This window comes from Panthera onca, chromosome E3, assembly GCF_046562875.1.
Source record: "Panthera onca isolate mPanOnc1 chromosome E3, mPanOnc1 haplotype 2, whole genome shotgun sequence".
NCBI classification, from domain to species: domain Eukaryota; kingdom Metazoa; phylum Chordata; class Mammalia; order Carnivora; family Felidae; genus Panthera; species Panthera onca.
The window spans coordinates 3172215-3194196 of NC_138354.1; the positions used below are offsets into that span (position 1 = coordinate 3172215).

Consider the following 21982-nt stretch of genomic DNA (forward strand, 5'->3'; position numbering starts at 1 on the left):
CATAAGTCCCTTGATGTCCATCATGTTGTTTTGCCTATCAGTGGTTCATTCATCTTTATTGCTCAGTACCATTCCATGGTGTGAACGTAGCACAGTGTTGCTATTCATTAAGCCATTGATGGACACCTGGTTTAGTCACAGTTTTTGGCTATCATGAATACAGTTGCTGTGCACATTTGTGTATGAGTTCTACGTGAACAGAAGCTTTCATTTCCCAGAGATAAATATCCAAGATGTTATCGTGTCGTCACCGTATGTTTAGTTGTACAAGAAGTTGCCAAACTGCTTTCCAGAGTGCCTGTGTGTACCATTGTCCACCCCACCAGCCACGTCGGAGCGGTCTGGTTTCCCGGCGTCCCTGCCAGCACTTGGTCTTGTCACTGTATTTTAGCCATCCTGATAGGTGAGCAGTGCCGTCTCATTGTGGTTTTAGTTTGCATTTGCCTAATGGCTAATAATGTGAATATGTTTGCTATCCACATACTCCATTTATGTCTTCGTATTATTTCCCCGTTTTCGAATTCACTTTTTTTGGCTTTGAGTTTTAAGAGTTCTTTATGTATTCTAGATACTAGTCCTTTGTTGGATGTGTAGGTTGCAGATATTTTCTCCCAGTCTGTATCTTGTCTTCTCATCCACCTCACATACACTCTGGCAGAGCAAAGATTTTAAATTTCGATGAGGTCTCATTTATTGTGTTTTGGTTTTTTTTTTCTTTTTTGGATCCCGCTAATGGAGTCAAGCCTAAGAACTCTTCACCAAGTCCTAAGCCCCAAAGAATTTTTCCTATGTATTCTTCTAAAAGTGTTGTAGTTCTACATTTACATTTACAATCGATTTGAGTTAATTTTATATAGACGTGAAGGTTAGGTTGAGGTTAATTTTCTTTTTCCCCATGAGTGTCCAATTGTTCAAAACACTATCCTTCCTCTATGAAATTATTCTTGTGCCTTTGTCAAAAGTTAATTCTTCATATTTCTGGTTTTCTGGGTTGTCTTTTCTGTTTTACTCATCTGTGTGTCTGTCTGTCTGCCACTACCATATTGTTTGATTATGGTAGCTTTGTATCAAGTCTTAACATAGGGTAGAGTGATTCCTTTTATTTTAATATTCTTTTTCAAAACTGTTATAGCTATTCTAGTCTCGTGCCTTTTGGCTTTCCATGTAAGTTTTAGAATAGTCTGTGTAGATCTACAGGATTTTTGCTGGGATTTTGACTGGAGTTGCACTAACCCTACAGACCTATTTAGAGATAACCAACATCTTTACCATGAGGCATCCTCCATTCAGTGAACACAGTGTGTCTCCCCATCTCTTTAATTCTCTGATTTCTTTCATCAACATTTTGCAATTTTTAGTGTACAGAGTGTGTACTCTTTTAAGTTTGTAGTTGAGTTTTTCATTTTGTTTGGAGTGAGTGTAAATCGTATTGTGTCGTTAATTGTAATTTCAACATGTTTATTGTTGATGTATGGAAATGTGATTGATTTTTGTGTTTGTCTTGTATCCTGTGACTGTGCTCAACTAAGGCATTTGTTCCAGGAGGTTTTTCTTCGTAGATTCCTTGGAATTTTCTGCATACGTAATCATATCATCTGTAAATGGAGATGATTTCACTTTTCCCTTTGCAATCTGCATGCCTCCTACTCCACCTTCTTTCCTTGCCATTGTGGTTAGAACTTCCACTACTGCACAGGATAACGGTGGTGAGAGCAGACATCCTTGCCTTACTCTCAAACTTAAGGCTAAACGTTGTCTTTCACCCTTAAGTATCAAGTTCAGTGTAGGTTTGTGGTAGATATTTTTTATTAAGTGGAGATAATTCCACTGTATACTCACTGTGAGTTTTTATTGGGAATATTGGATTTTGTCAAATGGTTTTTCTGTATCAATGGATATTGTGTGATTTTTCTTTTTTAGCCTGTCTTTAGGATGGATTACATGAATTGATTTCCAGATGTTGAACCAGCTTTGCACACACAATATAAATCCTACATGGTCATAAGTATGTAATTCTTTTTATACACTCTTGGATTCAGTTCACTAATATTTTATGGAGGATTTTAACATCAGAGTTATTGACAGATATTTATCTGTAGTTTTCCTTTTTGTGCCATTGTTGGTTTTGGTATCAGGGTAATACTGGCCTCATAAGATTAGTTTGGTGTGTTCTTTTCTATCTTCTTGATGAGATTATATAAAGTTGGTGTTAATTTGTATTTCAGTGTTGGGTAAAATTCTCCAGTGAAACCATTTGGGTTGGGAGCTTTCTTTTTGGGAGTGTCAAGTTTTGTTGTGGTTTTACAAATTTAATTTCTTTAATGGCGTAGGACTATTCACGTTGTCTGTTTCATCTGGGCTGAACTTTGATAGTTTGTGATCAAAGAATTGGGCCATTTCATTTGCACTGTCAAATTTACAACAATGATAATTTAGTTTTCAGAGCCCTTGTGATGCTATTTCAGTCTGCTGGGTTTGTCTGGTGCCTCCAGGTTTCCCACTAGTTTTCTGATGCCGTCCGATGTGACAGAAAGAGTTCCAGGCTGGGCTGCCTGGTGCCTCCTGTCTGATGGGACAGAAAGAGTTCTGGGCTGGGCTGCCTGGTGCCTCTGGGTTGGGAGAGTATGTTCAGGCTTGAGGGAAAAGACAGAGCTTCTGATACCAGGCTCTTGTTTTGGTTGGGTTCCTTTGCCTGTGGGGGGTGGGAAGCACTTCCCAGGCTCAGGACACCTGGCTATGTGGGGAGGTCTCACTTGTGAGAACCCCCTGGGTCCTTGTGGAGAGAGTCCCCTTGTCTTGGCTGCCAGCTACATGCTATGTCTTGGTGAGGAAAGGGATCTTAGGCCTGCTAAGGAAGAAAAGCCCTTCTTTGGGCTGCTTATTCTCAGTGGGCTCCTGACTGATAGACCCCTTGCTTGTTTATAGGAGCTGCTGGGCTCACCTTTTGTTGTTGAGAGGACCTCTGTTTGCTTCATGTGAGGGAGGAGCCTGCCTTGGCTGCTTTCTCTGCCATGTTGGGGGCTGGGGAACACCGGGGGGGGGGGGGGTTACTTTCTTTTGTTGGCTGGGCAGGTGATAAATGCCCCATGTGATCTTTCTCTGACCAGTTTGCCTCCCTGTTCACTGTTAGCATTTCTTATTGCTCATGCGTGTCTGGGTCACCTCTGTGCATTTTCTGGTTTGGGCCGGGTCAGCCCAAATGTGCTGACCGCGTGGTTGTGGTCAGTGGGAGGTCAGGCAGGTGGCTCTGCTGATCTAGACTGGCTTCCGCACACATGTGGGGATTGCTTGGCTGTGGGCCGATCAAGGGTGGGAGGTAGCAGCCCTCCTCCAAGCGTGGTCTCCAACCCCTCAGCGGACCAGCCGGAGCCCGTGTGCATGGCGGTTACAGCATTGCAGGAGAGGGGACCTTGGCTCGGAACTGGCACACCACCCCTTCCCCTGCGTCGTGTCAGCCGAGCCAGGTCACGGGACCAGCCCAGATCCAAAGAAGGGGAGGTAGGCCCCATCTTACACTGGGAGGCACTTCAAAGTCATTGCAAAGACTGTAGAGACAGGGGAGGAGGAAGAATCAAGGCCATTCTTATTAATAATAAGTTTACCTCATCCTCCCTGTCACCTGTATGAATGACTGAATTGGGTTCTGAATCCCTTTAACCTGTCTGGGGGATGCTGACACAGACTGACGTCTGTGGCATTTCTCTTTGCTTCATGGGAAGCATTTGGTTTTCAAACAAATACAGTTTAAGCCATCCACCATGGAAAGCAATACGCTTTACCTTCTCAGAAACTGGTATCTTTGCCAGATTATTTCTTGACAGTTTTCTGTATTTTCCAAGTTTTCTAAGAGAATTACACATCGATTTTATAATCTGAAAACTAGTTCTCAAAGTTGGAGGTATTTTTCCAGGGTTTCTAATCCTCTAAACTCTCTATTCTTTGAGCTCTTAAAATTATTTTGTGGTATTAATATCTAGGTAACTCTGATCCTCAGAGTCTAACAAACCATGACGGGCCACTAACTGAGATTATTAAATTGTCAAACTCGGGCTTTCCCATCTGAGGGAATCCTTTTCCCTCTGTGGTAATTCCTCTCTGGAGGGTCCACCAGTGGAAGGCTCGTGAAGGCTGGAGTGCCCAGATGCTGGTCGGCAGGCTCAGCTCCGTGGGCAGTCCTGTTCCCATGCCTCCGCTACCGTTCCTGGAGAAAATCCCCTCACAAGTGTTCCGTCCCAGTTACTGTGGAGTTACCTGGGCCGCTGCTCTTCATGTGCTGGTTTTCAGGAAATACAGGTGAAACTAAAGGTTTAGAAATAGTTCTAGGTGTTTGTTCTTATGCGCTCCTAACAGTGTCTCCTCACTGTTTCGCCTTCTTCAGGCCTTCTTGATTTCTGCTGGGCTGAACCGTGTGCAGCTGCCATTTCTCAGGTCAGAGGCATTGAATGTTGGCAGTTGCATACGGTTCAACCTAATGCTCTGTGTTTTCCCTGAAGCTGTTTGTGGCTTTGCTTGGATAGCCTCCCAACCTTCCTAGGAAGCTTCCCTTAGTGTGCACAGGTGGGCTTGTCCCAGGCCTGATGTCTTTCCGTCCTTGACACATACAGGTTGGTCCTGGCCTTCAGGCTGATGTTTTTATTTTTTATTTTATTTTTTTTTATTTAGGGAGGAAATATTTTATTTTTTATTTTATGTTTTTATTTTGTATATATATAACTTATTGTCAGGTTGGCTAACATATAGTGTATACAGTGTGCTCTTGGCTTCAGAAGTAGATTCCCATGATTCATTGCTTACGTACATCACCCAGTGCTCATCCCAACAAGTGCCTTCCTCCATGTCCATCACCCCTTTAGCCCATCCCCCCACCCACCTCCCCCCCCCCCCATCAACCCTCAGTTTGTTTTCTGTATTTAAGGGTCTCTTACAGTTTGCCTCCCTCTTTGTAACTGTCTATTTCTTTCCCCTTCCCCCATGATCTTCTGTTAAGTTTCTCAACTTACACATATATGAGTGAAAACATATGATATCTGTCTTTCTCTGACTTATTTCACTTAGCACAATACCCTCTAGTTCCATCTACGTTGTTGCAAATGGCAGGATTTAATTCTTTTTCATTACCAAGTAGTATTCTGTTGTATATATAAGCCACATCTTCTTTATCCATTCATCAGTTGATGGACATTTAGGCTCTTTCCATAATTAGGCTATCGTTGAAAACGCTGCTATAAACCTTGCAGTACATGTGCCCCTATGAATTACAGGCTGGTGTTTTTAAAGTAGTTTTCAGCCTTCCATAACATTTTTATTCTCATTTTTTCCTGTTTAATTCCTATGCTTAGTCATTACTACCTTTTAAATGAAATAATTATTTGATTAATGTCTTTGATTCTTCCTCGCCTGTTACCAGTCTTTGCACTGATTGACTTGTTGCTGTCTTAGTCAACTGTACTCTGTTTCCCACCCTGTGTCATCCACGGTGTCCTTCATTCAGCACCTGCTGTGTGCCTCAGGCCACAGTCCTCAGGCCGTGAATATTCTAGGAAACACTAAGAGTGTGTGCTCAATAAGTGTGTGTTGAATGAATAAATATATTAGAGTGAGGGAATGAATGAAAGGTATTTGCTTTGGAGGAACTTTCTGTTCTCAGGGGAGATAAACTCATAAGCAGGCAGTTTCAATTCAGTGTGTAAAGGACAGTTTATTGGAGATGTACATACAAGGGGCTTTGGGAACACAGAAGAGACACTTGTTTTTCATATTGTACCCCTGTTCTGCTTCCCAGTTTTTCATATTGTACCCCTGTTCTGTTCTGTTCTGTTTTTCATATTGTACCCCTGTTCTGCTTCCCAGTTACATCCTGAAAACATATTCTGTCAGGTTCATGTTTGGATAACTTAAGGCCTCTATTTCTATCACTTGAACAAATAGGATCGGTTTCTGCATCTCATTTGACATTTCTTGCCCCATGTGAAGAGCTGGGCCAGGTCGATTGCTGTGTGACCCTTCTCCACCATGCCGCCCCCTCACCTGTCTCACAGAGTTCCTGCAAGGCTTGGATGGAAACGATACAGGACTGGGTGTAAACCACCGAGCAAGGGGCGGGGATTTCTAGGATGCATTTACTATGTATGATAGCTTTTGACCATAGCAAATTATTAATGGCCCACAATAAATAACTTGGGAAATAACCACTAGAAAAAAGAAAAGGAGATAGTTGGCTAACATACTTTGTCTGGAACAATGAAAGCAGAGACCTAAATCGTGTACCCGTGAGATGCTTTCCCGGACAAGGATAAATCCGGAAAGGACACAAAATGGAAACCAACCTTGGTTTTGTTACAGAGACCTAAGAATGTCAGCAGTAGTCTTGCATAACCGTGTAGTAAAACTTCTCAGAGTCTCCATGGTAACACGCAGAGAGCTGTATCACAGAGAGCTGTGTATACCCGCACGAATGCCGATCCGGCAAGAGATCTGTATCCGTTCCCCACTCACCAAGGGCTCATTTTCATCTCTGTGCTTTTCCAGTGCCTCAGACACCTGCCTCCCTCGTTGCTAATAATGATGATATTTTTGTCTGAAATCTGTTTCATAGCTCACCCTTTCCAGTGTTGCTCTCCACACCCTTGGCACTTATGTAGGATGAGATGAAGGTGTCACCGAAGGGCTGTAAACTTTGTATTCTGATAAAAACACTTGAGACATAAAATGAATGTTTTAACTGCGGACCTGAGTGAAACACAAGTCTGATCTTCAAGTGACTTTTGTCCCACCCTTTACATTCAGACGGCTGTGCCCTAATTTGCCTTTATTAGTATGCTGCTTAATAGATATCCCTAAGTCTTTTAACAAATAGTCTAGTGTTTAACTACGACTTTGTGGCTGTCATAGTGTTTACTCCTGTAACCCAACTTGATCCTCACCTTGTGTGTAGTCCGGGCAGGTAGTACGCTTGTCATTTTGCAGGAGAGGAAGCGTCCTCCGATGTGGATTAGCAAATTCGTGGCAGAGCCGGCCTGTAACCGAGACCCGTGTCCTTGTCCTGATGCTGCCACGGCAGACTTGTCGGGAGCCAGAGTCCTCTCTCTGCCACTTGTATCCGCTCTCGCAGCTACCGTGTCATGTGTTGCCTGGAGCCTGGCGCGGCTCTTTGGAGATTTTTGACTGACCATCGCTTCACAGCTTTTCGTGCCATCTTACAATGTGTGTTTACATATTATCTTGCAGTAATTGTCTTAAGCTTAGGGACTTCACAGAAATCCTTAAGTTATTGCGACTTTAAGGTGATTATGAAAGGAGATGCGGTCCCCCACCTGGTCAGTTCTGGATAGTACCAACTCTAGCTTCCTGCCGAGAAATAATCACGGAGGATGATGGGCATTGTTATTTGGTAGCTAGTATTTTCAGATGATTTTATTTCACATAAATAGCCTGACGTCTTTCTGGATTATTCTCTCCTTTTCCTTTCAGGCAAAGGGGACCTTCTGGGTCTGTGTTCAGAGAACTCAAATGGTGCCACACATTTTCTGTGACATGGCCACCATCTTGGTAACGACCACTAGCATACAAGATGCAAGTCATTTCTACCTTTTCAAGTGCATTTCATTTTTCCTATTAAGAAAGGTTAATCTGAAGCCAGAATTTTCTGTACTAACATGAGTCCACATTTTAATAGCATTTTCCTAAAAGAAATACGTCAGCCTGAAAAAGCAAGGTGATACCCTATATTGTAGAACAAGGCTTCATGGCTTAGATTTTAAAAATAATTCCTTTGTTAAGTGCTTTGGACTTTGAACAAAAGCCTCCTTGAGAAACTCGATTTAACTGGCTGGGTTAGAGTTCACGTTCTTTATCTTGTCGTATCTGACAAAAATAGCCAGAGAATGTTTCTGTTTCATCTAGTCATTCCCACCCATCTGAACAGACGGCCCCCACGTATCTGTATTTATGCATTGACAACACAAGTGTGTATTTTGTATGTCTCTAGGAGGCCGAAGTGTATTTAGATCAAACATGAATCTAGCATGATCCATAAACTAAAACATACTTCACTCTAACAGAACAGACTCAGTGGAGTGGCTGGTTTTAAACACAAGCTTGAACAAAATGATGAGTTCATAATTATTTAATGTAAACTGAGTAAGGTTGAAGGGCCCCGTGGGGTCGATTATTTCCAGGGCTTCAATGATTACACATCATGAACCGCCTCTCCAGTCCAGCGCTGTTCAGGTGGGAGGCTAGCTGGCAGCACCGACCGTAAAGTACCTGGACGGTTTCCGACTCAAGAATCTGTTAGTTTTGTACGTTTAACATCCTTGACACTTAATAGGATTTGGGATCCGTTGAAGCAGCAGCTTTTATGCATGACACTTTAATTGAATGCCTTAGAGTAAAATGAAATTAACAAAGACAGTATTAAATTATGGATGTTCCTTTTTTATCATTTGGCTAAGAATTCTACAGAGTTTCCTTTGTAATTGTATTATTTTAAATTGATTGATATAAAAAATAAACACACTGTCTTTAAGACTAGGTGTACGTACCATCTGGTCCAAGAACTCCTGCCTAGCTTTGGTGTGGAGTTGAAGTTACGCAAATTGTCTGTACTGAGCTTGGGAAAGCAACTCTTTCAGGACCAGCAGAGTTTAAAAACGGCCTGCAGCAAATGCCCATTCCTGAGCGGGTGAGGGCCACGGCCACCTGAATTACAAATGATTCTAAGGAGAGATGGGAGGCCCTGAACAACAGCTGGTTTTTGTTCCGGAAGTCACGCTCTTTTAGTGTCGCAAAAACAAGCGTCCCATACGTGTTATGGTCAAGGCCAAAGTCAGCTGAGTCCACCGTGGTTCTGTGTAAACATCCATGAATGATGATCTTAATATCGTATCTCTTTTCCTTTAATGCCACTTAAAACGAATAATCTAACTGAAGATCTGGGGGAAAAATTATATAATTAATCAGCTGAGGCCAGTCTGCCTAGAAAATGTGAAAACAGAAGAGAAAATATGGGAAAGCATTGCAAATTAAATGATAATTTTGTTAACAGGATATTGTTGTAAATGCTTCATAACGTAATTGTCTGCTGGCGGGAAAGGGGGTAGAAAACCGAATATATTTGGAAAACTAGTCAATGAGTGCAGGCATGTAGCTCGAAAAATACAATTGCCCATGATTACGAGCGCCCTCCCGAGCTCCGCGTTTGAAGGGTGGAAGGAGGGAGGAGGCAGTTTCTCACAAATGTCCTAAAGCGTCCCAGACTCAGAGGCCCACGCCCACGGTTTTTGCTCCCCTGTGACTCACATTACCGTCCTGTTAAAATGACCCCGCGCTTGTTTCCCTATGTAAATCATGAGGTAAATATGGTATTAATCTCAGCTGAACACAGTTTTAGTGAACTACCTCCTTTTATCAGATTGCGGATCTGGTCATCTGACGTTGTCAGATAATACGGTTGTGCTCATGTATGTGACGCACACATGGGATCAGTTCCAAAAAGGAAAGGCTGCCGTGTACTGGAGCCCTCACGGGTACGTTGCTTCCCGTGTTGCGTTTTGCTTCTTTCTTGGGGTTCTGTCTGGTGGTCTCCCTCTCCTCCCTCTCCCCCTTCCCTTCCCTCCTTCTGGGGCGTAGCATTTGCGAGGTTCACAGAAGCACGTCCAAGCCGACTTGGGGCTCCGTCCTCTTGTACAGCTGCCATCTCTGTGCAGAACCCGTCGCTGTGTTGTGTGCTGCTGCAGGGTCGAAAGGTGTTTTCTCGTGACTGTGACTCTGCAAGGGAGGAACGCTCGGAGCGGTTGGGGCAGATCACCGGTTTTGTAACCTCTACTTAGTAGCTTTTCTCTTCTTTTCCACCTAAAAACATACCAGATGGTTTTGGGGTCTGGATCTTAAAGTCTGGCCAAATGACAGTCATGTTCGTGGAGCACAAAAGAGGGAGACAGGATTCCAGCTTGTGCCTTTACGAGCCTCTCCACATAGAAGGATGCAGGTAAAAATGCAGAGGATGCCCCTGGATGGATGTCTTGAGATTAGCGGAGCTGCGTCCGTGTCCCAGGGAATGGAAGGAAGCCGTGTGCCACCTTTGCCCTGACAACACATGAACTTTTCCCGATAAATGCTCTTCACGGTCTTTGCTTCTCTGCCATGAGACAAGTGCTTGCATCAGAGCTGCGGGGAGAGAAGGGGTGAGCCCACCTGTTCCTGGGCACTTTATAGTTTGCGCTTCCTTTAAAGTTTTTTTTCGAACGTGCATAAGTAGTGCTACCCTACGTGTGGGGCCCTACGGGTCCGGGTCCCTCCGGCTCTTCTCATTCCCCTCCCGAAACGCACTAGCTCATCTCAAATGTATCACCAGAGCTCTGCATCATCTTATTTAAAACATGACAGTGGCAGGAGAATCGGTGGGTTAGAAACATTGTTCTCTCCCTTTATTCAAAGCGAATTGATGGACATCGGTTCCCTTTCGCTGTGGTGGTGGTTGACGTAACATTGCTCTTGTTTTCAGGTTGCAAATAGGAAATGTGACTTCTCTGGACAATATATTCATTGTCATTAAAATTCTCTCATCCCAGAGAAGACTTACTCTTGAAATCATTTTTTTTAAATCCCATAAAGAAAACTTTTCTGCGTGTAGCGTAGTCCTTAATCTTCCTTCCCTGTTGCCCACTTAATTTAAATTTTCCGGCATTGTTTGAATACTAATTATACTTGACAAGATTCTTTTTTCTAACTATGTGCATCTAAATTCTGATTAACTCGGGAGAGGACGAAGAAAATATTGTTTTCATTTGCAGAAATGCAAGGGTGCCAAAGCCCAGCAACAAAGTAAAAATGATCTCACTGAAGACATTCTTGTGTCTTTCCTCCCTCACTGGTCTGAAGAGCATCTTCTTCACCTAGACGTGAACCTATATGAGCAGAAGAAATAAATGCAGCAACCAGTTTTAAAATACTGTTTTTTTCTCAGGCATTGGTGCAAAATCTCCTCTGGTTCCCCTAATTTCTGTATCTCAGGGATTCCCCAAGTACCTTTTTGTAAATAGTAAGACTTGTTCCTCTAGATGATGATTCCTTTTTTCCTAGGCCGGCCCTATCCAGTCGTCCTTTCTTTATGGCCAGTTCACCATAAAACAGCTAACTCAGAGACGTGCTCCCAAACCGCAGTGAAGCTGACCGCTTGGCAGAAATGTAGCTTATCTGTCTCCGCTGTCCCTTACGTGTAGACGCTTTGTGAAGCGCTGCATAAAAGCATTTCCAAACCTAAGAGGTCGCGTTGTTGGGCCGCTCCTTCCTCAGGACCACCGGAGTTCTGCCGCTGCCATCGTCGGAGGCAGACAGACAGAAGCCACTGTCGACAGTCCTGTCTGCAGACGCCAGACGGAGGGGGAGCTACGTGCTCGCAGAGCCCTCAGCAGCGGGGCTGGCTCGGGGAATGACTTGGGAATGACTCCCAGCTTAGTGCAAGGGCCTGGCCCCCTCTGGGGAGTGGGGTTCCCGGGAGGAGCAGGAGGCGGGCAGTCCCAAAGCTGTGCCACCAGGGCTGGCCCCACACCCCCTCTGCTGGGCCAGGAGGCAGGAAGCTACATCTGTGTGACCCGTTGGCTCCGGGAAAGAGCCTCTCAGGTGTCGACGTCTGCGGGAACGTATCCTGCCGCCCAGGAAGTAAAAGACTTAGTCCTCGGAAGCTCTGTGGTCGCTGCTGCCCACAAGGGGACACCCCGTGTCTGTGCTCTTCAGGAGAAACAGACGTGTGAACGCCTCGCTCCTCCACCGCCTGCAACGGTGCGTGCAGTCGACGCGTGAAAGCCGGAATCTGCAAATGTCTTCTTGAGCTTTCTGGCTTCTGCCGAGCTGGACGGTCGGCCACAGGGGATGGGATGGAGTTGAGCGGCCATCTGTGCTGTCGGCCACCCTGTCTGCGTTTGAAATGCAGTTAGCTCCTGTAGGCAAATAAGCCATATTTTATAATGTTCTCCACTAGAATTCTGTGTGCTGCACTATTCTCATGTCATCATTTCTTTACCTTTAGGTTATTCGTATGCGGTTCTGAGCAGTGCTCTCTAAAAGCCCCTCAGAAAGCATTGCTTTATGAGAACATGGCGTCTCCCAGGACGAGATGAACGCATAGAAGCTGGGCCTGCGTCCCCAGGCTGCATGGGCCTCCTCCAGCCCTGGGGGCAAGGCCTGGGGCACAGGCTGCGAAAGAAGCGAGGGGCTGGAGGGGCCGTGCTCCGGGAGCACGGTGGGCTCCTGGGGCACACTGTCATGGCCAACAGCCCCAACGGTTGGCTAGGGGAAGGAGTCCCTTCTCTTCCTGCCTTCGAGTGTCTCTCGGGCCGATCATTGACTGAGCAGATGGTTGGCCAGCACAGGACTCTGCAAACCAGTCTGCAGAGCCCCAGCCCAGCATCCCAGGGCCAGGGACTGTCCCAGGGTAGGGTATGGGGCTGGGGTCACTGGCAACTGGCCCATATGGAGGCAAATAACATTTGCCAAAGCTAAAGGCTGGAAAGTGATTGTCTCTGAGAGTGGGCCCGGGGGCCTGGTGCGAAGTGGGACGGGGGACCGCTGGGGTCAGAGAGAGTCAAAAGTGTGGGGAGATTAGCTAGAGCTTTTACAGTGGTCAGGGGAGCTTTGCCCCGGAGCCTTTGCTTGGGTTTGAACACCGGCTCTACCCCTCATTAGCTATGTCACCTTGGACAAGTTGCTTCTCTGAGCCTGTTTCTAGTACCACTGCCTACCTCCCAGCCTGTCATGTGGAGTATTTCACATTTGGGGGATTGCACGATGTCTGATATGCAGTTAAGGTTGCTGCTGGTTAAACGGAAACCCCCAGACCATGGCTTGCGCTGTTAAGTCCTGAGCTGCTAGACAAAGAAACCCAAAATTTAGGTGAACAGGAGCATAAAGTTCTAGATGAGCCCACCTTGTAGGACTACAGCTAGTAAGATGGGAGTTTGGAAGCAGATTTGGCCCTTGGGAAGAGGTTTGAGTGATTTAGATGTCAGGGCTTCAGATATTACAAAGGAATATGGCAGAAACCGTGTCACATGGACCATGTCATGGTAGAGACCTGAGCAAAGACTTTGTGGCAGCTGTGGTCCGAAGGCTCCTCCAGGCCCATTGGTCATGAGTCCAAAGCAGTACAATGTTCCAGATCCTACTAACGGAACAAGGCTGCTGATGTGACCCCTGCTTGGTCTTCCTTCCTTCCAGACCCCGTGTGAGGCTGAGTGGGATGATGCCAACACTGGGGAAGGCAGGGACTCAAACCAAGTTCCCTCTCAGCTGCAGGAAGCCTCCAGTTCCCTGTCTCTGAAGAGAGTCCGTTTTGAAATAGACCTTAGTCAAGCGTGATCAGTGCAGGGTGTGGAGGGTGTATTCAATTCTGGATCCTTTGGCCAGATATGGAACAAAGGTCCCATATACCTGAAGTAGGCCTCTTAGAAGTGCCTGGCTCTAGACCATCCTGGACCCCCACTTCTGTGCCCCTAACGGCTGGTTCCTGACCTGCAGCTGCCGCGGGGGTTGGGAGCCGAGCACCTGAGTGCCACTTCCTCCTTTCCTTCTTGCGTTCCTGCTCCCTTTCTTCTTCAGTCATTTCTAGTAAATGCTGAAGGGTTAATGCTTTCATTTGCCTTACTAATATTATGTTCTTACATCTTAAAGATGTATCTTACACATCTTTTTATTCAGTGCTCCCCTGCCAAGCAGGCCCAGCAAAGAGCTGACCCGTGTTTGTTGATGAATAAGTGAGTGACACATATCAGCCTTTTATGCTCTCACTTTCTTTCCCACTGTCCAACTGAATGTCCCTTTCTTCTCTCTCTCCCATTCATCCATACATTTATCTATCCACTTACTCATCGGCACAGCAGTTTACCCATCCAGACACACATCCACCTACCCATCCATCCATCCATCCCCCCACCCCCACCGATCCACTCATTTATCCGTCCATCCAGACACACATTCACCTATTTTTCCATCCATCCATCCATCCATCCATCCATCCATCCATCCATGCTATTTGGTTCTCTATACATCTCACTCTGAGTTTGTTTACTTAGCATCAGAGCCTTTGTCGTTCCTGCTTAGATTCCAATACACTGTAACTTCCAGCATTCATTCCAGCCTAGCTTTTAACATAGAAAGCAAAGCTTAGTGAATGTATTTAGTTGTAGCTTTGAAACACTGAAATATTAACATTGCACTAACTCCTCAAGCCTTTCATACATGGGAAGGAAAAACATTCACTTCACAGTGATATACAGAATTGTGTGGGAGATAATGGAAAAAAGGTCAAAGGCTGAAATCCTACAAATGGGATGATGATAAAATTCATACTATTAAGAAGACCGATGTCCTGTTAGGAAACTCTCTACCCAGTGTCCTTTAAAAAAAAGTTACAGTAACATGTAAGGGTTATAGGTTCAATATTGTGGTCTGTTTCTATAAAAGAAAGATAACATTTCTAGATTTGAAGGCAACCCTTCACTATTGTTAAGACCCTAGAAGTGATTCACTCACTTAGCTTCAAATCTTGTCTTCTACTCCTCTTTGAAAAGACATGAGCATTATTAATAGATTAATCAGCTACACATAGGATGTATTTTCTAATGGATAGGAAAGCTGTGTACTTGAAGATCTTCATGCTCTACAAAGAAAACCCTGCCCAGCCGTTGACATGACCGACACTGCATATTTCTGCACACAATGATGGTCACTTTGAGCTTATGAAGGTTTCCTTGTGCTTTCGATAGTCTTGATTTCTTTGTTCGTGCAGACTTTTAAATAGACCCTTGAGCCTCTGCCCTTTCAGCCTCTGCTGCCTTCTCATCTGCCTGCTCTGTAGCTTTTGTCAGCAACTGAGCAATCTTGTTTTTACCTCAGATTTGGGAAGCTATAAACCGCATCTTTTTTAACCTTCCACTCCTCTGCCCCTTACGGAGCTGTTGAAAGCGAGATTTAAAGTATAAATGGGTGTCAGCATTCAGATTGCTGGTTCTTTAATAGCTGGGCAGCGCTGTTATCCCGGGATCACAAAAAGGGCATGGGCTGAGCCGGGGGAAGGGGTGTGTGTGTGGGGGGGGGGGGGGCACACTCTCACACAGCTGTAGTCCCCTGGGAGAGCGGAGCTCCGTCAGCCTGAGCCTGGTGAGGACCCCTCCCTGCCGTGCTCTCGGGAGAGTGCTAAAATCTCCACTCCTGAAGCCTCTTACTCCGAAGTGCCTGCGTGTGGGAGTGGGGTCCCGGACTTGGCATTGGTCCAGTTGTCTTCGTTTTAATAAACGTTACCTCTGTACCATTTTATTTTGTCATGATAAGGGCACCCTTCCACCCATCCCCCATCCCCCATCCCCTCCCCTGTGGGAACCGTCAGTTTGTTGTCTATATAAACATAGTACCAGGGCGCCTGGGTGGCTCAGTCGGTCTAGCGTCCGACTTCGGCTCAGGTCACGATCTCGCGGTATGTGAGTTCGAGCCCCACGTCGGGCTCTGTGCTGACTGCTCAGAGCCTGGAGCCTGTTTCGGATTCTGTGTCTCCCTCTCTCTCTGACCCTCCCCCGTTCATGCTCTGTCTCTCTCTGTCTCAAAAATAAATAAACGTTAAAAAAAAATTTTTTTTAAAGAAAAAATAAACATAGTATCTTTGTAGGGCATCTCTAGTATGTTCCTTGAGTTCATTTTGCATATTATAATTGTATCTCCTTTAAAAAACATGTTATAAATTATTTTTAAGTTTTACAAAAATACTTAAAGGAGAATGGCACGAATGCCCACCACCCAGCTTGCAGTTGAAGGCATAAAGCGCTGCCCATGTGAGGTGTCCCGGCCTCAGGTCAAACACACTGGCCCAAGTTTCCTACTTAACATGCCCATTATGGGAGTTTTATTTTATATTTCACGATACTTTTTTTAAATAAAAGAAAGATTTCAATACACCAGTTATTTCTCAGTAAGGCTGAGAACGTTGTGAAAACGTTCACAAAGGAAAGAAAGAAAAGAAAGAAGGCAAGAAAACACTATGTAGCAAGGAGACGAGCTCTGGATTCAGGGTCCAGGCGCCACCCTGGCCCCTTCACGCGCCTGACCCAGCAGACACCTGCTTTAGACCCTCTGTTGCCTTACGTGAAATCTCAGGCACTCAATTTGTCCTTTAAGGAAACATGACTGGGCTAATCATAAAAGACAATGGCGGGATTGTATCGCTGTTGTCCTTACTCTTCTGTGAAGTGTGGGCTGTGTGCCAGACACTCCGCTGGGAGCGTGGCTGGTGGTGGTTCGTGCCCTTCCCGCGGCTGCCCCGGGGGCCATGCACGTTCCTCTTCTCAGGTGGGTGGTGGGGCCTTGATGGGATTCGGGAACTTTCCCGAGGTGAGCGTACAGCTCACTGACTCCAGAACCTCCTGCCCAAAGCAAGACGTCCTCGCACATGAGGTGGGTCCCATCGGTGGGGACTCGGCCACCTCGGCCCCACGTCACACCTCCACTGGACGACGTGCCGTGCTGCGGGGTTTTTTTATTTTTCTGTACAGGAATATTGGATATGGTGTCTCATAAACTGATGTCACCTGGCGTGCCAGGCCGAACGAGACTTGGCCGGTCAGTGCACCCTCCCCACCCCTGCCCCGCCTGTAGGAAGGGCCAGTCAAGTCTTACAGACCGTTTTGTGAGTTTATGACAGAGGGAGCAGTTTAAGGGCCTAGAAACAAACACAGAATTCACAGAACTCCTTCGGAAGTGGAGCCTGAGGGGCGCCTGGGTGGCTCTGGCAGTTAAGCCTCCGACTCTTGATTTTGGCTCAGGTCACGATCTCACAGTTCGTGGGATCGAGCCCCACGTTGGGCTATGTGCTGATGGTGCAGAACCTGCTTGGGATTCTCTCTCTCTCCCTCTGGCTGCCCCTCCTGCATTTACGCTCTCATGCGCTGTCTCTCAAAATAAATAAACTTAAAAAAAAATTTTTTTTTTTGAAAAGGAAGTGGGGCACGAGAGGGGCATCCGTGTCTGTAAAGAGCAGCGGGAGGAGCACAGGCTGCGCTCGTGGAAATTCTTCCCTGGGGGCAGCTAGTTGTTAAATGTCTGTCTTTCAGCAGCATCCTCTCCTTTCTGGTTTCTGTGAGGAAAAGTGAAATCACAGTAAATTGAAAAGCGACACTGATGTGTTACAACCCATCACAGTAGACTGAGAGCTGAGTCCTGACGTGAAATGTCCCTTTCTGAGGTGTCACCTCTAGGAAGTGGCAGGTGTCCTCCCCATGCCACCTGGCTCCACGATAAAGTCACAGCGTGGGTTTGTACCCATTTGAATTTTTCCTCGAGTCAAGTAGTAACATCTGTGGAATTGACTGGTTACATTCCGCATAATATCAGAGAGACAATGAATCTAGCTGTAGCTCTCATAAAACGTGTTTCTGCGAAGGTAATGACTCATGATCGGACGCACGCACAGACAGCACGAGAGTGCGAGGAAATAGAATTCATAACCTTTGGCTTTAGAACTCACGGACTGCTCTGCAGGCCCAGGCAGCTGGCTGGGGCCGGCAACGTGGAACCGTGTGCTTTGTGCGGCCTTTCTTTCCCTCTCTGGGTTTCTTACAGTCCTACCTTCTGTTTCCTGGGACATTTTAGGAAGAAAAATGAGTAAAGGGATAGAAAATAGTTCTGCAGTTAATCAGTATAGGCTAACAAAGGGAAGGTGAATGAGATCTTTAAGTATGAGCGAGTGGGATGCCCGATGGAAGACCAGATAAAAATGAATGAGGCTCAAATAGACAGAGGGTACTTTGGCTGTGAACAAGCATTTCTTACTCAAGAAGATACTGGAAGGTAGAAGTGGGTCTCAGAGCGAGACTTTGAGGCTACTTTCCTGTTTGCAAGTCGGTGTCCTTCGCCGGAAGCAGACCTCCCTGAAGCCGGATACAACTTTGTGCCTCCTGCCCAACTCAGTGCCGGCTCCATTCATCTTGGGCCCCCCTCTCTCTTACACCTGACACCCAGCCCAGAGCACCCCCGTTGGCCCCACCCGCACAGACTCCCAGGATGCAACGGCCCCTCACCGTCTCCCCGTGGCCCCTTGGGTCCTAGCACTGGACTGTGCTGTGTGCCTCTGGATTGGACAGCCAGTAGTGGCCCTCCTTGTTTTTGTTTGCTTTCCTGTGGTAATTCACAGTGCTGAGCAGTTTTCAAACGCACAGTATTCATTTTTAACTGTTTAGTGAATTTTGTACTTGTTTTCTACAGTTTTACCAGTTTGCCTTTCAATTTTCTTGTTTTTATTTAAGATAAGCTAAAATTACAAATGTTTATGTAGTCAGGTTTATTAATCTCTTGTAATTTAAATGTTATGTAATTTTTACATTCAGAAAACTACACTGAAACTTTCAGCAATTAGTAAATTTTTGTTTTATGATGTTTAATTCTTAAAATTTAATACTTTCAAACACGTGCACATTATAATTTTAAATGTGCAGAAATATGCTCATGTATGTGTTTTTCTGTTCATCTTTTCGCCCTTTCCTTGCTGCTTCCTTTGTCTCTTTTCGTCCGGTCCGTGTTGGTAACCTAAACTGTATCTTCTCTTATTTTTCTTTGCATAGTCCTGTAGTCCCGTGATATGCACGCACACACACAAAGACACAGCCACACAGTTTTTATTGCCAGCCGCCATTTGTAAAAATGGGATCCCATTTTATATGCTTTTCTATGTCTTTCCCTTCCTTTTCCTTCTCAACGGTACATACAGAACGGTCATTGAACTCGAGTTTCTACAGTTCGGTCTTCTAAACGGTTGTGGGATATGTGCAACATCTTCATTTATAAAGTCTCTTTCCATTATTTCTTTTCCACTGGGAAATCTCACTGGAGTTTCATGTTGCTGTGTGGCGTGAGGTACGGATCTAATTCCTTCTCTCTCCTGAGTGGCTGGCTAGCAGTTCCCTGATGTTTTGTTGAATTCTCTCTTCCCATTCTGTTGACCTCCAGCTCTTCCTTTTCTGCCTGTTATTTGTGTGTGTATCATGGTCTGCCTGGAGGCTCTCTACTCTGTACAGATGTCCCCTTTTTGTTGTTTTATTCGCTTTCATTTTCAAACACCTTTTTATTTTTGAATAATTGTAGAATGATAGCCAAGAGCCATAAGAGAGTTCGAAGTCTGCTTCACCCAGCTTCCCTTAACATCAACATCTTACATAACTATTGTGTATTTATCAAAACTAAGAAATTAACTTTGGTACAATGCTGTTAACTATGTTAGAGACTTTGTTCAGATTGTCCTAGTTTTTCTCCTCATGCCCTTTCCCCGGCCGAGGTTCCAATCCAGACCCCATGTGGCATTCCGTCCTCATGTCTCTGGTCTCCCTCAACCCATGACCCTTTTCTGTCTTTTCTTATCTTGTGGGACCTTCACAGTCTTGATGAGGAGCACTGGCTAGTTGTTTTATAAAATGTCCCACAATTTGGGCTCGTCTGGAGTTTTCTCATGTTGGGGCTGTGTTGTAGAAAAGGAGGAAGCATCCCAGAGGGTGAACTCCTTACTCATCAGATTGGGGCCTGTGACGCTGGCCCCAGTGACGGCTGCAGATGTCAGCCGTGTCACTTGGTCCAGGTGCTATCAGCTGGGTGCGTTCCCTGCAAAGTCACTGCTTCTTCCCCACGTTGTGTTCTCAGTCCAGCCACACGCAAGCCCCACCCACCGGAGAGAATTTGTGGACATAATTTAAACCGCCACAAACAATAAATACTTTGGGGTAGATCCTTTGAGGTCCTACAAATATCCTGTTTTTCTGAAAATTCTGCTTGCTCATTCTGCCATTCATCAGTGGCTCTTGTCTGCGCCAACTATTTCTGTGAACTTCTTGCAGTGGCTGTTATACTTTTCCCATTCTTTCTATATTTATTAATCCAGATTCTCCTGTCAGGAGAATATGTCCTTCCTCCTTCGATCATCTACCATTCGATCATTATTTATGGTAGTATGGATTTATGTCATTCTCTATCTGATAGGAGCTTTATTCCTCCTTTAAACAACAATTTTGCGTCTTTTATTGTTCATTCCTCTTATAAACTTCAAAAATATTTATTTTCCACTTTCAGAAAGTTCACCTGGAGTGTTTTTTAAAATTTTATTAAACTTTTCAACTGAATCTAGAAAGACATTTTATCTTTATGATCCAGTAATTGTCTTGTCTGGAAGCACGGCATGTCTGTCCACTTCCCCCCTTACTCTCTTGAGACCTCTTCTGGCTTCTCGAGGTGGAAGGCACAGGACTGTGTTCGATACCATGTGTTCTAGAATGACAGCTGAGACTCTGTAACTTCTCTCTGCCCTTGCCTGGATTTCCTTGTTCTTGAGCACGGCGAATTTGGAGCTTTCTGCTCTTGGCATCTATTTAGAAATTACCTTACTGACTAAATTGCTATGTCATGACTGCTTGGTTCATGTTTTTTTCCCAACTTCTACACTTTTCTTTTCCTTTTTCGGGTGAAGCTTTGGTTCATTGTCTCTGAGATGGAACAATATGCCTTTCCCAAAATGACGTAGCTAGTAAGGTTTTTACACAGGCTTCATTTGAACCTTCAAGTACGTACAGTAAAAACCGGATATTTTTTGGCTAGATTCCAGCAGGGGTGTGGATTTAGTACTCGATCCGCAACCTTTTATGAGCAGCTTTCAGGACGGTAGGTGAACTGAAGGGAAGAGAGCAATTCTATTTTCTTATTTTAAAAAAAAATCTTGTCCTATCATCTGTTAGTCAGCTTGGCCTTTGAGTAATGGCATATGCATATCTTTATTCTTGTTCTTCATTGGTTAAAGTGTCCAGGTACGTTGATGTGCTCCTAACTAGTACTTCTCTTTTTGCAAAGTAAACTGCTGTTCACACTGCTGTCACATACCAGATAATTCATAAAGTACCACAGTATTCAGAGTTACTAGCATCACTCCTACACAGCTTATTCCTGCATCAAAAGAGGAAAGTCCTTTGTGTCCTCTGAGATATCTTACCGCCCGCAGAGGCGTTCTAGAAGCCCAGGTGTACCAGAAGGCTGGCCTCGCTTTTTCTTGGCTCAGCACATTTGTCCTCATCTCGAGTCTGGGTTCTGGGTGACTAACTCCCTTCAACTTTCTCTTCGTATCAGCCCCTTTGTTCCTCCTACCATAACCGAAATGTCCCAAACTCAGGTGTTTGTACAGTCAAATGTAGTTTTTAGCAAATTTCTTTATTTTACTAGTATATTCCACAGCACAGTTGAACTAGCTATACTAAGCAGATAGTTTTTGAGCAAAGGAAGACAGAGATGCTTTTTCATTTAGGAGGCATTAGTGTGTAATTAGCTGTTGCATATGTTGCAGGGTTTAATTAATAGCCAAAAATAATATTTTATCACCGTAACTTTTTTTCTCTGTGGTAGCTTTAATGAAAACTTCTCTAATATGTCTCTACCTTTCTTTGGAGCACAGTGCATGTAATTTATGCTCTTTTCAATATCATTGCAAGGTTATAATTAAAAGCATAAATTCCTGTTTCATGACCCTGAGAGTCTACCGAATTGTTCAATCCCTTTTTTATCTTAGATTTACCGACTGGCCTCAGCTATGCATTTTGCATTCTTGTAACTACATTTATGTACCTTATTTATGCCCATTGTTGATTGTCACCGTGCTGTCAGTATCCCTGTCTCCTTCATTCTCCCTCCTCAGCCCAGACTGTCTTCAAGCTTGACCAAAGCAGGAAGTGGACTTCCTGTTGATAAGATCTGGAAGGTTCTGGATGATGTAGCTGCTCCCACCTCCTTGGCTTCACGGACCCCCTGTATCACACCACGCCTGTCCCACCTCAGGGCCTTTTGCACCTGGTGCTCTCTGTCTGGATCCTCTAACCTTGGTTTCATGTGGCACGTCCTGTTTTACAGTTCGGTTCCCAAACACCAGCATTTGTCTCTCCTAGTAAACTGGCAAGAACCCTGGACTCTGGAGTGC

The 21982-nt window shown here is 45.0% G+C and overlaps 1 protein-coding gene across 2 annotated transcripts in view; it reads left to right on the forward strand.

The window, feature by feature from the left end:
- The window catches only part of SDK1 (sidekick cell adhesion molecule 1), an 882012-nt gene that overhangs the window by 491912 nt on the left and 368118 nt on the right, over window positions 1–21982 (forward strand). The gene's annotated exons all lie outside the window — the stretch shown is intronic.